General features: G+C 39.1%; 1 protein-coding gene across 4 annotated transcripts in view; it reads right to left on the reverse strand.

The window, feature by feature from the left end:
* Nucleotides 1–14,666, reverse strand: part of LOC109927926 (eyes absent homolog 1-like) — a 256,972-nt gene extending 242,306 nt beyond the window's left edge. The window contains exon 1 of one of the 4 annotated variants that reach the window (XM_048608466.1): nt 14,644–14,666. The gene's annotated coding sequence lies outside the window, so the exon portion shown is untranslated. Of the gene's footprint in view, nt 1–545; nt 951–1,196; nt 1,213–5,039; nt 5,292–14,643 lie in introns of those variants that run through there. The other 3 variants (XM_048608461.1, XM_048608464.1, XM_048608462.1) reach the window with 3 other exon arrangements.
* Between the last annotated feature and the right edge of the window lie 218 nt (nt 14,667–14,884).

Consider the following 14,884-nt stretch of genomic DNA (forward strand, 5'->3'; position numbering starts at 1 on the left):
ACCAGAAACTGGATCAAAACAAAAAAAAACTCAGCATCTCCCTATTCAAAATCAAATGGTTTTATCTGTAACTGTTTTTCTTATTTGTTTAGCAAGGGATCTTTACTCCCGTACTCGCCAACGCGCCCTCGGCATGTTGAGTTGTTCATTTGTTCCAGCGTGTTATTCACACCATCGTTAAAGATTGTCGTAAATAACAATACATTTCTCATTCTTGCTGCCGAAATCCCAACTGACTGTGTTTGTCGATGACTGCGTGTGCATCGTAAATACTGGAAACATACCAGAACTTCAGAATAATACATCAGCGTTCACTCAACGCAGCAGCTCTGTACCCGAGATACATTTGTAGCTTTCCTTGTAACACGGCTTGGGGGGGGGGGGTGGTGTGCGGAGGGGGAATGAAGTTTACATTAATACAAAGTTGCGGGCAGCGTTCGGTTCGGAAAAGATTTTGTTTTCTTTAATGCTAAAACAACGTTTTGCTGATGACCTATGTGTAAAAACGCCAAAATGCAACAAGAGACAACAGCCAGCTTACTCACCCGCTAACCAGGCCGATATTTCTGTGTGTCTCCAAGGCAGAAAGACTAACCCTGCAGCTGTTGGTATTCTGCAGAACTGTCGACAGCCTGAGAGCGGCTTTGCTGTTCCACACAATTTAACAGCGGCAGGAACACACTCACGGTTCCAGCACCGATTGTTGTGTTGATGGATCCCTTTTGGGTTTCTCTCCTGATTCCTAGTGGATTTGGCAACTCTGCTTCTACTGTACTGTTCTCAAATGAAGATGAAGGTCTCCATCTCCATGACATCTCACTTCTGCTTCAGGCTATATGAAGTGCATTTTTAAAGAAGCTTCCCTGGCAGAGAAGTGTACGCACACTGACTGCCTAACTGACTGCTCCTGCTGTTAGATGTTGCACACAGACTGCAAAAGCAGTGTCCCAAACGAGACTTGCACAGCTCTCCCCAGACCCAAGGGATGCAAGCTGACTTTCAGTAAAGCCAGAAATGTCTAAGATCTGAAGCCATTGATAAATTCCACTGCGATCCCCTGCCTCTTTGCGCCCCCAATCCCCCACCCCCTCTCCTCTTGATCAACCCCAGCTCAGACTTTGAATGTAGCTCAATTAGATATTATCTGTAGCGTTCAGACAAAGGCAGAGCCGACAGCTGAATAGGAAAAGCCTCACCTTCTGTTTTCTTTACTTAATCAGACTGCTACTGGGTCTATACTAATAGTGATTAGGATTTTGGTTCTCCCCAGCCCCACCCCTCATCACCCCACCAACCCCATTTTAATGTTAAACCTTTCGCAAGTTAAGATGGTCTGTAATAAACGTCTCAGGTATCCATTTTCCTACCTTTTTTGGAGGTTTGAAATGCCGTTTGTTTTTTTTTAAAGAAATGTATAAGGCGCAACGTGCATCGAAAGTAAGCAAATCATAAAACTGTAATTGAAAAGATACAATGAAGGTTTAACTGCCTGGCAACGCCTTTTCTCGGTAAGAAGCACCCACTTTATGCGGTGGGTGAGCAGTGAGCTCAGCTTCGAAAGTTATTTTATCAACGGACCAAGGCTGTGATTTACAAAAAGAAAACACAAACCTTATGCCACACACGCACATAAAAAAGACATACTGGGATTTCAGAAGGTCGCAGTGATTTATTCCATTGGGTTTATTATTTTAGTAAATACTTTATAATAATTTGTTTGCAATATATCAAGACACCAAAGACTTAAGATGAATGAATTACAAGGTAGTTACAGAATGGTCTTTACAAAGGTCAATCATTTCTGTTGAAATGCCACAATCTCATTTTGATAGACAGTCTAGACAAAAAAAGTACTTACTAAAATTATCATTTTCTGAGAAATATGTGTACTTTTACGTTAATTGGATTCTATAATTTTTAACAGCTGGAATTAACAACAAAAAAGATCAGTATACCCTCTAGATTGAGCTGACTTTGACAATTGCACAACCCTCAAACAGGGTTTTTTTTCTCCTGTTTCACAGTTACACTGTTGTAGGGAGGGAACGGCTGTATTTTTGTTGGGAGACAGATTGCTTCTGCATGGAGCATTATGGGTTCACTTATTGTTTTGCTTAGTGGAGCTGTTTGATTTTTACATGAAGGTACACACTTTGGCAGTGGTGGGGGTTGCGTAGTTTGGAAGGTAAACTGTGATGGGGGCCTATCCCAAAGTTCCTAAATCATTTCGTTTATCTCAATTGTAAATAACCCGTTTCCCAACCAGCAGAACAGGGATCTATGTGCAATATTTACATTTTTTCGGGGGTTGGTAGGGGTGTCATCGCGAAAAAATGCTTTAAAGTCGGTTGCAAAAATTATTTTGACTTGATAAATTAATATGAACTTTCAAAAGAAATTTGGTTGTAAAAAGGGCAGGAAAAGAGGGAAGAGAATAAATGTTCCTTACTACTGCATTCTTGAAATATTCACTTTTGATGTCCGCCACGTTTAATACTCAAAGGGAAACGTGCTGTAGTCTGGGATCTACAGCTTTGAAGCAGTCACCTTATTTCTTTAATGAACAAAACACATTTGACGAAAATCATACATTTGGGATGAATCACAAATTTTGTAATCCAAGTCTTCGAAAGTGCGAAATGCCAGTGTGCGCCACTGGGCTGCGGATCTTTGCTCATAAACCATTGATTTTTCTCCCCCCCCACCCCAAATCCTCCTTAAAATAAACGATAGCTCACAAATCTCTCGCACAGCAGGACTCTTTGCTGCATTGCAATTTAACAAACCACTGCACATCTACTCTATTAAATGAAGCTACCACGTACTGTCCAAATGTTGGCGAATAAAAGGGACTGATTTCTCTTCAAATTTTAGGACCAGGTGGTGAGTTTTAATTCGGGAGCTTTTGTTTTCAAATCGAGCAAAAAATTAATAGGCTTTGTGCAGTTTGCCGACCAGGTGTCGAAATGCTGCTCCGTTTTGAAAGCTCTGATCAGATAGTCTTGCTCCAGAGATCTCACTAGTTCTGAGTTAGTGATTTGGTGACAAGTAACTTCCACCCGCCACACTGATGCTATTTAATCACATTGAGTTTTTGTTTTGTGTGGGCAAAACTGTTGCCTTAAGAGGTTCTTTAACTAGAGCACTCCCACTCAACCAAAAAAAAGTCACTAATTTATTTCATCTATCAGTGCATGTTCTGTTGATAAAAATGGAATGGCTCTTGGATACTCGTTTCACGTGGTCCAGATTAATTGTTACACTAGATTTACCGAAAACATTTTATTCTCAAAAAGCTACAAAAATAATTTATGGCGTTAATGAAGAGACCGAATTGAATTGAAATGATTTGCAAGGTAAATTCGACAAAGCCGCTACCTGAAGTGAAATGCCGTGCCCTATATCTGTCCCACATTCCCTCTCAATGCAACTTTTCATTCGGGCTGCGGGGAAGGCACAGCAGTTAGCCCTATTGCTTAAAAGAAAAACAGACTCAGGTTTAATGAGCTTATCGAATGCAGTTGGAAGCCAAGATATAAAACAAACAAACTCCAATTCTGGCGAAGTATCTCCAATTCAAAACATTAAACTATGTCCCCAAAAAGAATCACAATGCACTCCGAATGTTAACTCTGTTTCTCGCTCCGCAGACACTGCCAGACCCACTGAGTTTCTTCGGCGCTTTGTTTTTATTTCAGATCTCCAGCATCTGCGGTATTTTGCTTTCACATGAACTTACATTCTCTCTTTCAGCTGACGGATTTATTGTGATTTTGTTTTGCTTCTTTAACATTACTTTCTATTTTTAGTTTTAAATAGCCGTTTTGTCCTATTCCCTTTTAGTTGCCAAACTATTTAGTTGTTAGTCACTAAGAGCATCCAGCGGGAAATCACACAATATCGAAAGTATTTCGTGTTTTTGTTATGATCTGAGCGACACGGAAAAGACATTGCTCTATAGTGAGGGTTGTATTTAAACCTGCCATTCTTCAGTGATGAAAGGCAAGTACTGCAGCATCTGAGATTGTGTACGGTACCCGGTTGCAGATGGGATGACTTGAACACTAAATTAGATAGATTAGCATTCACCTACAAGAACAGACCAAAGAGGTTTCAATTGCTTGCCACACCATGCAGCGAGAGTGCACCTGATGAGCAACTGTGCAGTTCCACCTGCGACCTCTCCCTCACTCCCCAGCCTGACACAAGGTTTCACCGGGAGATGCTGAGTGGGGGCCCACCGGGAAAGGAGAAGCGGGAGGCAGAGTGACTTTCAGGGCTGGTCATGTGGACCTGGTAGTGTCTGGTTTCGCAGCAGCATTGCAGAGGCCAAGGAGCAGGCCAGCTCTGGAGGCTGCAGATGGTACAAGGCACAGGGAGACATTGGGGAAGGGGGGAGGGGGTGGTATGGAGGGGAGGGGAGAAATAATACAATTGTTGATTTCGGTCTGATTTAGCATCTCTAGAAAGCACACCACACAAGCCGTTTTTACAGTTGAAACTGTTGCTGTCTATATATCATTCATTAAACGGCATCTGTGTCTATTAGAATCTAACGCTGTGCCTCTCCTCATGAACAATATTGAACGCCGCGGTTCTGCATCTCTAAAATCCACCTCTCTTTAATGTCTGTACCATTCCTACAGCACTACAGTGCAATGTCATAACAGTCGACTGTAGGTGAAATCTCCTTAGAATGCTATTTCATAGCTAACAGATTTGTTTCCAAGTGGAACATCATTTAGACTTTTTGATGGGGTATGTTCTCAAAAGAAAAGACACTCGGCAAAATGTTGAGTAGCAAAAAAAACTGAGCATGTAGATCCTAACTGAATACAGCAAGGCACCCGTGTGCATTTTAAACCTCGTAGCAGTTTGCCGTCAGCTCTGAAATCCGAGTCTTGCCCAGAGTCCCGAGGTTGCTGAGTGCGTTTTGAATGCGTTGTGCCAGGGTCAAGTTCAGCCAGTCAATGAGCAAAGCGTTCACACGCACCCAAAATCTAATCTTAACAATATAGACATCAAAGTTCGCCACTCACCTGGCTCACTGTTGAAGAATACGGCTGAAAGTGGGCGGCTGGACGTCAGAAATAGCTCCATGGTGAAGGCTCAGTATTATTCCAAGTCCCGATGCCAGCAACATGCTCAGTCAAACACAGGCTGTGCACACCTAGATTTTAACTTGAGTCACTGACAGCTTGTGAGGACTACGACGGCCGCCTCCCATATAAGGGAAATCAGGGTAAAATGATCAGCCCTTAAGGCCTTCTTCTCTCAGGAACAACAACACAAGCGGAAATCATCCTCTGTTTTCAAATAAACCGAGCATTACCGAAAATGATCGAGATAAGATTACAGCCAAATCCCACTGAATATTTATTGGACCCAAACCTCGCCAGATTTTACGTTGACTCCTTACAGTTTCTCTGTAGTTTTCTTTTGTGCTTGCAATGAATTCCCCACTTCATAATTTTGTGATTCATATTTTTATTAACGGGGCTAAAGAAGGTCAAGAAACCTGGTGGCTTCCTAACACTGCAGACTCAATGAGGAGTGCAGAAAACGCGCTAGTTTAGCAATTTAATGAAGTCCAAGTACCAATAGGCCGCCATTTCCCTAGCAAATTAATGTACCGTTTTAACGAAAGCGTTAATCAAAAATTGAATGGACAATGAGCAGACAGAGACATTTCAAATGTGCCTGTGAAATGTTCCTGTGCTAATATCGCGCACCGCAATTTCCAGGCTACAGAAGATGCGAGAGAATACTCATTAAAGCCGTCATTGAGAATGGTACAGTTCTGAAGCGCTGCCAGATAAATTTACTGTTGCTTCGACGACCTTTACTTACATCTTCCCCGTCAAAATTCAAACGTCAATTCTGCAGAATGCACCGAGAGATGGAGCAGCAATATTTGCTTGAAACCAGGAAAATAGCTCTTTCCTTGTAGGCCCTAAATTGAAACCCATCAAAATGATGGGGTTTGGTTTCCTCTGATAGTGCACTGTTCAACACGCTTGCAAAAAATGCGTTTGTACGCGATTTAATGAACTTGACAACTTATTTATTTTAACTAAATTAATGACTGTGTTAAAATGAAACACAAAGGAACTTCACGCCACCGCACCGGACAATGTAAGTAGCAGAGGGAAATCAACTCTAAATATATAGAAAGTAACAAAATCTCGATACCAGAGGTTCTGATTCACATTGATTTTGTGTAATTTTTGATAGTGTTGGCCCATTCACTAACATTCTTATTGGTATATTGACCTATTGACCTTGCACATTTTAAACTGGTCAATTTGCTTGAATCTTAACCATGTTTGGAAAACTATAGGTTCCAGATAAAGTGATATTTTGATGATTTCCAAGAACACCATTGAATACTTACATTATTACCTTCTTAGCAAGTGATGATTGCAAACCAATATAACAAATGTCATTGCGATCCCACAGTTGAGCTTGACATGGGAGACAGAGACTTAATTCAAATGTCTGTTTTCTTAACCTGGTGAATGCAGAAGCCCTGTGTATTTTACCAAATGGTGCAGCATGAGACATGCAGGTGAACATATGAATAAGGAGCAGGAGTAGGCCATTCAGTCTCTTGTGTCTGCTCCACCATTCGATAGGGTCATGGATGATCAGATTTTGGCTTCAACTCCACATTTTCATCTTCTGCTGAGAACCTTTGACTTCCTTGTTAGAAACAATCTATCCACTTATGCCATACAGGTACTCAATGACTCTGTCTTCACTGATGTCGAGGGAAGATGGTTCCAAAGACTTAGAGCATTCTGAGAGAAAGAAATTCTCCCCACCTCTATCATAACCATACCTGTGTCCCCTAGATCTAGACTCTCCCACTTTGGGAAATATCCTTTTGACATCCAGCCTGTCAAATCCCTTCAGATTCTCAATGTCTCAATAATACCTCTTATTTTCCATTGGATTCAGGCCCAGCTGGACCGACCCGTTCTCACAACATAATACCCTGCCCCTATTCTTGGTATCAGTTGCATATCTGAACTGCTTATAATGCATTTGTATTCTTTCTGAAATAAGGAGACCAAAACTATATACAATACTCCAGATCTAGTCTCAACAACACCTCGCTGAACTGTAACAAAACATTCCTACTTTTATATTTCATTGCACTTGCAATAATTTGATTCACCTTCCAAATTACTTGCTAAGTATATACCTACATACTAACATTAGGTAATTCGTTTACCAGGGCAACCGTATTTCCCTGTACCTCAGAGTTCTGCAATCTCTCTCTATTCATGCTTTTTACATCTAGACATGTTTTTTTCTCCCTATTCTTTCTGCCAATGTGGTTAGGTTCCCATTTATCCACACTGCCTTTTACTTTCCTAAGGACAGCACTTCTGCAGGTACACCCTTATCCACATTGCTTGTTGCTAGAGTCATTTCCATTAATTTGCTTCAGCAATCATATAGATGGGAAACACAAATACCCATGCAACTGTGCCATAGATTAGGCTAAGAAATTGAATTCTACCAGGTTCAAAATACCTGCCATCTTTAGAATTAGGCACCATGGGATAATTCAGTCTCTTATAGAAAACCATCTGACATGTACTGATTGCTTCATAAACACAATACCCTTGAGCTCAGCCAAGATAGTAGTTGTGCAACAAAACATCAAAGATATTTTTAAAAGAATTGCTAGCATTTTTTTGCCAGAATCAAACCTCTTAGCATTGGATGAATGAAAGTTTCTTAAGCTGCTCTGAAAATTAGATAATGGTATCTTACAGTAACAATGTTGATTGAATGACAGGCCCTAGTGTAACAATCTCAACTGAATAAAGGTCCCTGCAATAATCATTTCAATTGAAGGATGCCTCCTACAGTAACAAATTCAAAAGAATGAAAGCCCTTACGATAACAGTTTAAATTGACTGTGAATTTTATTTAAACAACATTAAAGTGTTAAGTAAGAGGAAGAAGAAAGAAGCTCAGCCATCCTTCAAGCATTTTGTGAGTGAAGGTCAAAGTGTTTACTATTTAAAGGAGCTGTAATCTGAGCTGTACAGGGCTGCAGTCTTACAGCCAAGGGTATGTGGGATCTCTACAAGAAACAGAATCAGCACTGACATTCCCATGTTAATGTAGCAAGTCTATGGCTGTCAGTGCCAGTAACTCTGCCATGTGGCAGCAAACATCGTTAGCTAGTTGTCATAAGTGAATCAAATCATAACTTGGAAAGCACCATGTTTGCACATTTGAACAGGAAAAGAATCAGACAAAAACAAAGTTGTCGTCAATTGGTGCATGCAAAGAATCTCTAATAATAATTGGGCAGCAAGCTGAATGCGACAGTTGAACCATTAAAGGAAGATGTGCATTTATATACAGTGTTTGAATGAGTAATAAAGTTGGACTCCAATGGAACTCAAATGCCTTTGAATAAATAGGTTGAATGTTATATTCAATTATAGTGCTAATGCATTTTGTATTGTATTCAAGGCATGATAGTTAGTAATGATCTGAATATTAAGACAATTAATGCATAGTATTCAAATTGGCTTGTGAATGAATTACTAGGACAGATTAGTAACTAATACACTGAGCACAGTTTTAGCACAAACTGAATTTCACACAAGTAGTACATGATGTGAATGAATCAATGAAAGAGTTATTGTGAAATCAACAATACTCTAAAACATCTAAACCAGGGTCCTGTCTTTTCTTAAAAGCACATGAGAGCATCAACATAAGCATGAACTAATTTTTTCAGTTACTTGAGAATGAGTGTAAGGTAGAAACTACTTTTTGAAATTGTTAACATTTTAGGTATTTTTCCAACCCTCCCACTCCAGATTATTTTGGCGTTCTTAGACAATATTCTGAGAATCTGACACAGAATGAGCACTGACATGCTACACACCCTATTGGACCAATTATACGGAAAAGGAATCAATGTTGCGTGATATAATTTCCAGGAACATTTTTCTCCTTTCTCTGAGGGATGTCAAACTGATGATCCCTACTGATTGCTTTGCTGCCACTGCCATCTAATGATTTATCCAACTTTCATAGTTTTAAAAATGCCAGTCTTGTATTGAATACCAGGAAACAGTTACTACGTCTTCCTGAATTTTGAATGCCTGGCCCATAAAATACAAAAAGGAATCTGTCAGTCAAATAAAAAATGAATTAATTGCATTACTCAAGTTCAAAACGCCTCTCTTTTAAGGGAAGAATCAACATTGCACTGGATTATTTTTCTTTGGCTCATGACTTAGGTTTATAAAGTTTGCATACATGTACAAACAGATTTAAGAACAGCATTTTCCCTGCTAATATCAGACTTTTGAACAGATCTCTCAAATGTTAATGTTGATCTCTCTCTCTGCACCTTCTCTGCAGCTGTAACACTATTCTGCACTCCGTTCTGCTACCTGATGCATATTGTGTGGTACAATCTGCCTGGACAGCATGCAAAACAACATGTTTCTGTACATATGACAACAATAAATCAAATCAAATTCTAACCCCCCTCATCAGAATTACAGACCTTGAGGAGAAAACAACCAAACCAAAGCCTAACGAAACACAAAATGTTCTCAAAGCAGATAAATGTATAATATATTTCACACGACAGTCCTCTGCTGGTGTTGTAATGACCGCATCGATTTATTTTAACATGTGAAGCTAGCAAACAGGGAAATACCTATGAAAATATTAAGCACTCATAAGCTAGTATATCAAACAAATGCTTTATTGTAACCTAATGTTTGTATACCATAATTTAAATGTTTGTGCCAGATATTAAAATGAGATGCAAGTAAAGGAGGCCGTATGTGGGCATAAGTGGTAAACCCAATTCCTGTCAGTTCTCTGTTTATGAAGAAATGTGAAGAAAATAATGAAGCATTTATTTGAATTCTTTTGTTTGCTGCTTTATTGAAGGCAGTAACCAAAATAGTTAAAAAGATTTCATATGAACTATCAAAAATCGACATTTTCATGATGTAATATTAAGACCACAAGCATTAATATTTATGGAAAAATGTCCAATTGATTATTGGGAATAAATGTAATCAAAACACTAGCAACTAGTGTAACTACTGTAACTAGTGTTACACTATTAGATCTTTTAGACCAATTTTTCTATGGAAATCATTTAGACGTATTATTTTGAAACATATTTTTCAGTCAAAACTTGCAAACATATAATAGATTTTAGATGGACATCTGAGTCAGCAATCTGTAGACATCAAAAGACAATTGGGTATTTCAGTTACCATTTAGACTCACTGCTGCAGCCTCAGCCCTATTCATTTGAGCTCAGTTAGGTGGATGAAGTCCACTCTCTCAGTGAAGATGTGCTGGTCAGTTTTAATTAAAAACCAGAAGTAACACGACACCGGGGAAGTCCTTCACCTGACGAAGGAGCAGCCCTCTCAAAGCTTGTGATTTCAAATAAATGTGGTGACTATAACCTGGTGTTGTGTGACTTCTGACTTTATCCACGCCAGTCCAACACTGGCATCTCCACATCTTAATTAAAAGCAACTTGGCTTTGGACACGAGATACTGAGTGAACAGTCAGGATAGAAAATAAAAACATTCCTGATTTGGGAAGGCAGAATAGAATGTTTCTGTTAAGTGGACCCACTGCTCTGTACCTTTTAACTTGATGTGGAATAAGTCAGATTATACTTCAAACTAAAATTCATAAAGACTTAACTCAGTTAAAGGGATTGAAAAGGTGCCCTGTAAAATGACATGAATGTAGGGTTTACAGAGCAAAGTAATGCTTTTGTTACATCCTCAGGTTATGCTATCATTGAAATAGATGTATAGTGTGAGTCAAATGTCATAAAAATTTAACACCAAGCTCCATAAGAGAGCAACTGTTGCCATTGAAGACAGAAGGTTAGTGTTGCGTATGAGCTGTGAATCAGTTAGTAGCACTCTTATCTCTGAATCACAGGGTTCTGGATTTTAGTCCCCCTCCAGGGCCTGAGCACAATTAGGACTTATTCTCCAGTGCACTTCTAAAGCAATACTGCATTGTGGGTACAACATTTTCAATTGAGGCCCCTCTGCATGCTTGGGTGAAAGTAAAAACTCCCGTGGGATAATTTCAAAAAGGTGCAGGTTATATCTGGTGTCTGGGCCAATTTATCTCTCAACTATCCCTCACAAAAATCAAATTATCTGGTCATTATTGAAATAGCTCCATACAGGCTGGTATTCCATCATGAAGTCATCCTTTATTTACATGTGAACAGACCTTGACTTTAGTACTGCCTCATTCAGAGTCAGCTACCAGAGTGTCAGTATCTCTGAAACTCAACCTTTTTATGTCAGCCAGGGTTTCCTCATTGGACCAGGTTAACAGCCCAATCAGGGAACTCATATTCTGTGGGGTCCAGCTGGCTGACCTCTTTACAATCACTTCAGTTATCACATTGCTGATTGTGGGAGTTTTCTGTGTTCAAATTGCCTTCTATCTTTTCTACATTATAACAGTATCAGCACTTCAAAAGTGAGCACTTCTTTGATATTAAAGAACTTAAGAAATCTGGTGGTTATCAAAATGTTATATTTATGCAAGTCTTTTTCTTAAATTCTTTTTAGCTTTGCATTTAAGACAACTAGTTAAAGTGGTAACTCACTTTATACATCTATCCCATCAGAGTCAACTGTATATTAAAAGGGCTAATGATCTACAACTGGATAAATTTCTTTATTCTATGCCATCTATATTTCATTTCCCATCAACACAGTCATGTATGATTATGCGAAAAATAAATGCAATTCTTCACTGTTCTGCCCATTGAAATTTTTTGATATTTTAAGACAATAAGACATAAGAGCAGAAATTGGCCATTCAGCCCATCAAGTCTGCTCCACCTTTCAATGAGATCACGAGTGATCTGATAACCCTGAACTTTCCTGCCTTTTGCACATAACCCTTGATTCCTTTTCTCAATTATTATAAATCTGTCTCTCTCAGCTTTGAATATACTTAAAAACCCAGTTTCAACAGCACTCTGTAGTAAAGAATTCCACAGATTCACTACCCTCTGACAGAAGAAAGTCCCCCTCATCTCTGTCTTGATTGTGTAACCCTTATTCTGAGATTTTGCCCTTTAGTCCTAGACTGTCTCACAAGGGGAAACAACTCCTACGCATCTACTCTGTCAAGTCCCCAAGAATCTTGTATGTTTTAATAAGATTGCCTCTCATTCTTCGAAATTTCAGTGAGAATAGGCCTAATCTAACCAATCTTTCCTCTCAAGACAGTCACTCCATACTTAGTATCAGGCCAGTGAACTTACTCTAGACTGCCTTCAATGCCAGCATACCTTTCCTCATATAAGGGGCTCAAAACAGTTACAGTACTCCAGCTGTGGTCTGACCTGTGCCTTGCAGAATAGAATCATAGAATCCCTACAGTGCAGAAAGAGAGCAATCAACCCATTAAGTCTGCACTGACCTTCCAAAATGCATTCCACCCAGACCTCTATCCCCATCCCGTCCCCGTGATTTCAAAGAGGATTTTACCATGGCTAATCCGCCTGACCTGCACATCCCTGGATACTATGGGCAATTTTTTTTTTAAAGCACAGGCAATCCATCTAACCTGCACATCTTTGGACTGTGGGAGGAAACCAGAACACCCACAGGAAACTCACAGAGACACGGGGAGAACATGCAAACTCCACACAGACAGTCGGCAATGGCTGGAAATAAACCCGGGGTCCCTAGTGCTGTGAGGCAACAGTGCTGACCACTGTGCCATCCAATAGTGTAACTTTATGCTTGCCTTTCATATTTTCAGCAAAACCTCGTTACTTTTATATTCCATTCTCTTTGAAATGAAGACCAATAGTCCATTTGCTTTCCTTATTACTCGCTCTTGCAAGCTATTCTAGAAAATAATTTAAATATAACTCTGATTCAAATGTCTTCCCCAGCAGTGGAGTTACAATAAATATAACTTCTTGAATTATACAATCCAATGAAGCTATATATACAAAGATAAAAATGTAAATTTCTGGAAATTTGCAATGAAAAGACAAGCTCTGAAGAAATGCTCAGGCAAAGCCAATCATTTTCAATAAAGGAAATGATGCTAACAGGCAATATGTCAGGCAGCATCAGTGGAGAGAAAAACATTTCAGTCAATGATCTTTCATCAGAACTGAAATAAGTTAGAGATTTAATGGTTTATAAAAATGGACAGGGCCAAGGAAACTTTGGAGGGTTGGGATAGAGTGGTGGGGAAAGAAAATAGATGGTGTTGTGATTACTTCTCTTTACACAGAACATGGGAGGAATCAGGTATGCAGATTAATTTCATGTTTATTCAAACAACTTCAATCTTAGATAGACTAAACAGAATTTTGTCTGAATTTTCCCAATTCTGTCTGCTGTCTGACCAAAATGCATTCAAATTTTATATCTCTGTGATCACATAAGCATACATTGTTTACATTTCATTCTTGTACAATAAACAGACATCTTCTGTTCTAGGTCTTTCCCTTATCCTGTCTACAGTAATTTGTTCATACTCTCTAGTTCGCTCTCAATGCTTAGGATGTACAAGTTTCCTCTCTCGACATTTCTGCTGACATGGCCCTTTATGGTTTCAAGTTTCAGGCCTACTAAAATGTGTCTTATACTACTAACTTGTCAGGTGTTGCCTTCATCCTCTTGTAACCCTTTTTCACTGCAATGTGTATGATAGGATGGGGGACAGGAGCACTTAAATGACTGAAGGGGTAATGTGCAAGGAAAAAGGAGTGGTAGTCATATAAAAAAACAAAGAAAATAAATTCAAGGAAGAGTCATTTTGGGTTAGAAATGTTGACTCTGTTTTTCTCACCACTAATGCTGCCTAGCCTCCTGAGACAGTATGAGTAGGTGGTTATGATCTGAAGTTTTTGAACTTAACATGGCAATTGCAAAATGGCCAATTTAAAACCAGAAAGCTGTTCCTCAATGAGCTTCATTGGAAGACTGTAGGAAGTAGAGGACAGAAAGGAACAGGGCTGAAGTGGAAATAGAAAACTAAATTGGCAACATATGCACTTTGGCTTTATTTCAACAAAGGGAAAGATAGGTTACTGCAGCAGGTTTGTTACTTCATCAAAAATCCAATGAATAGTCATCCTTAAAAGGCTGACCTCTCTTTTTTCCAGCTAATGATTGACCCGTAATGCATATCCAATGATTCTGCTCTCATTTCCAAAGCAGTTGTGGTTCTGAGAGACAAAACTACTCAACCCAGCTACATGGTATCAAGAGATTATACTATTGTAGGGTCCAACCATTAAGAACTAGTTGACTTTTAAAAACTCTTCAATTTAAGCAGTGTTCAGTATTTTGTTTCCGTACAATGTATGATTATTGAGCTTTAGAGATTTTAACATTTGATTTGGACATCAATAGGTGTACACTCTATATGCAACTAAGGATATTTCAAAGGTACATGTCTGGAAGGTCTTGTGAAATATTTAGTCAAAGGTTTACTAATCCTACTTACAGATATGGAATTGCATAAAAATAGCGCATTCACAGTCTGTATCAGAATATATTTGCCCTTCTTTACTCTACCAAAACATACTCTAAAATCAGGTCAATTTCCCTTACCTTGTCTACAGGGCCTCTCACTCCTATGCATCCATAGACGGTAATCTGGAGAAATTTGCCAGAACAGAACTTTTTGATGCAACATCTGTATATGTCATGCACTGGACAGTGCATCATAAAACAACTTGATGGCAATTCCAGACCAACTTTATTTGGAATACTAATAAAATCTGAATCATTCACATCTTATATGTAAAAAATGTAATTTCACATTCCCTAAATGTTTTCCAAGCGCTTTGCA

This window comes from Rhincodon typus, chromosome 19 (genome assembly GCF_021869965.1).
Source record: "Rhincodon typus isolate 14 chromosome 19, sRhiTyp1.1, whole genome shotgun sequence".
Lineage (NCBI taxonomy): Eukaryota > Metazoa > Chordata > Chondrichthyes > Orectolobiformes > Rhincodontidae > Rhincodon > Rhincodon typus.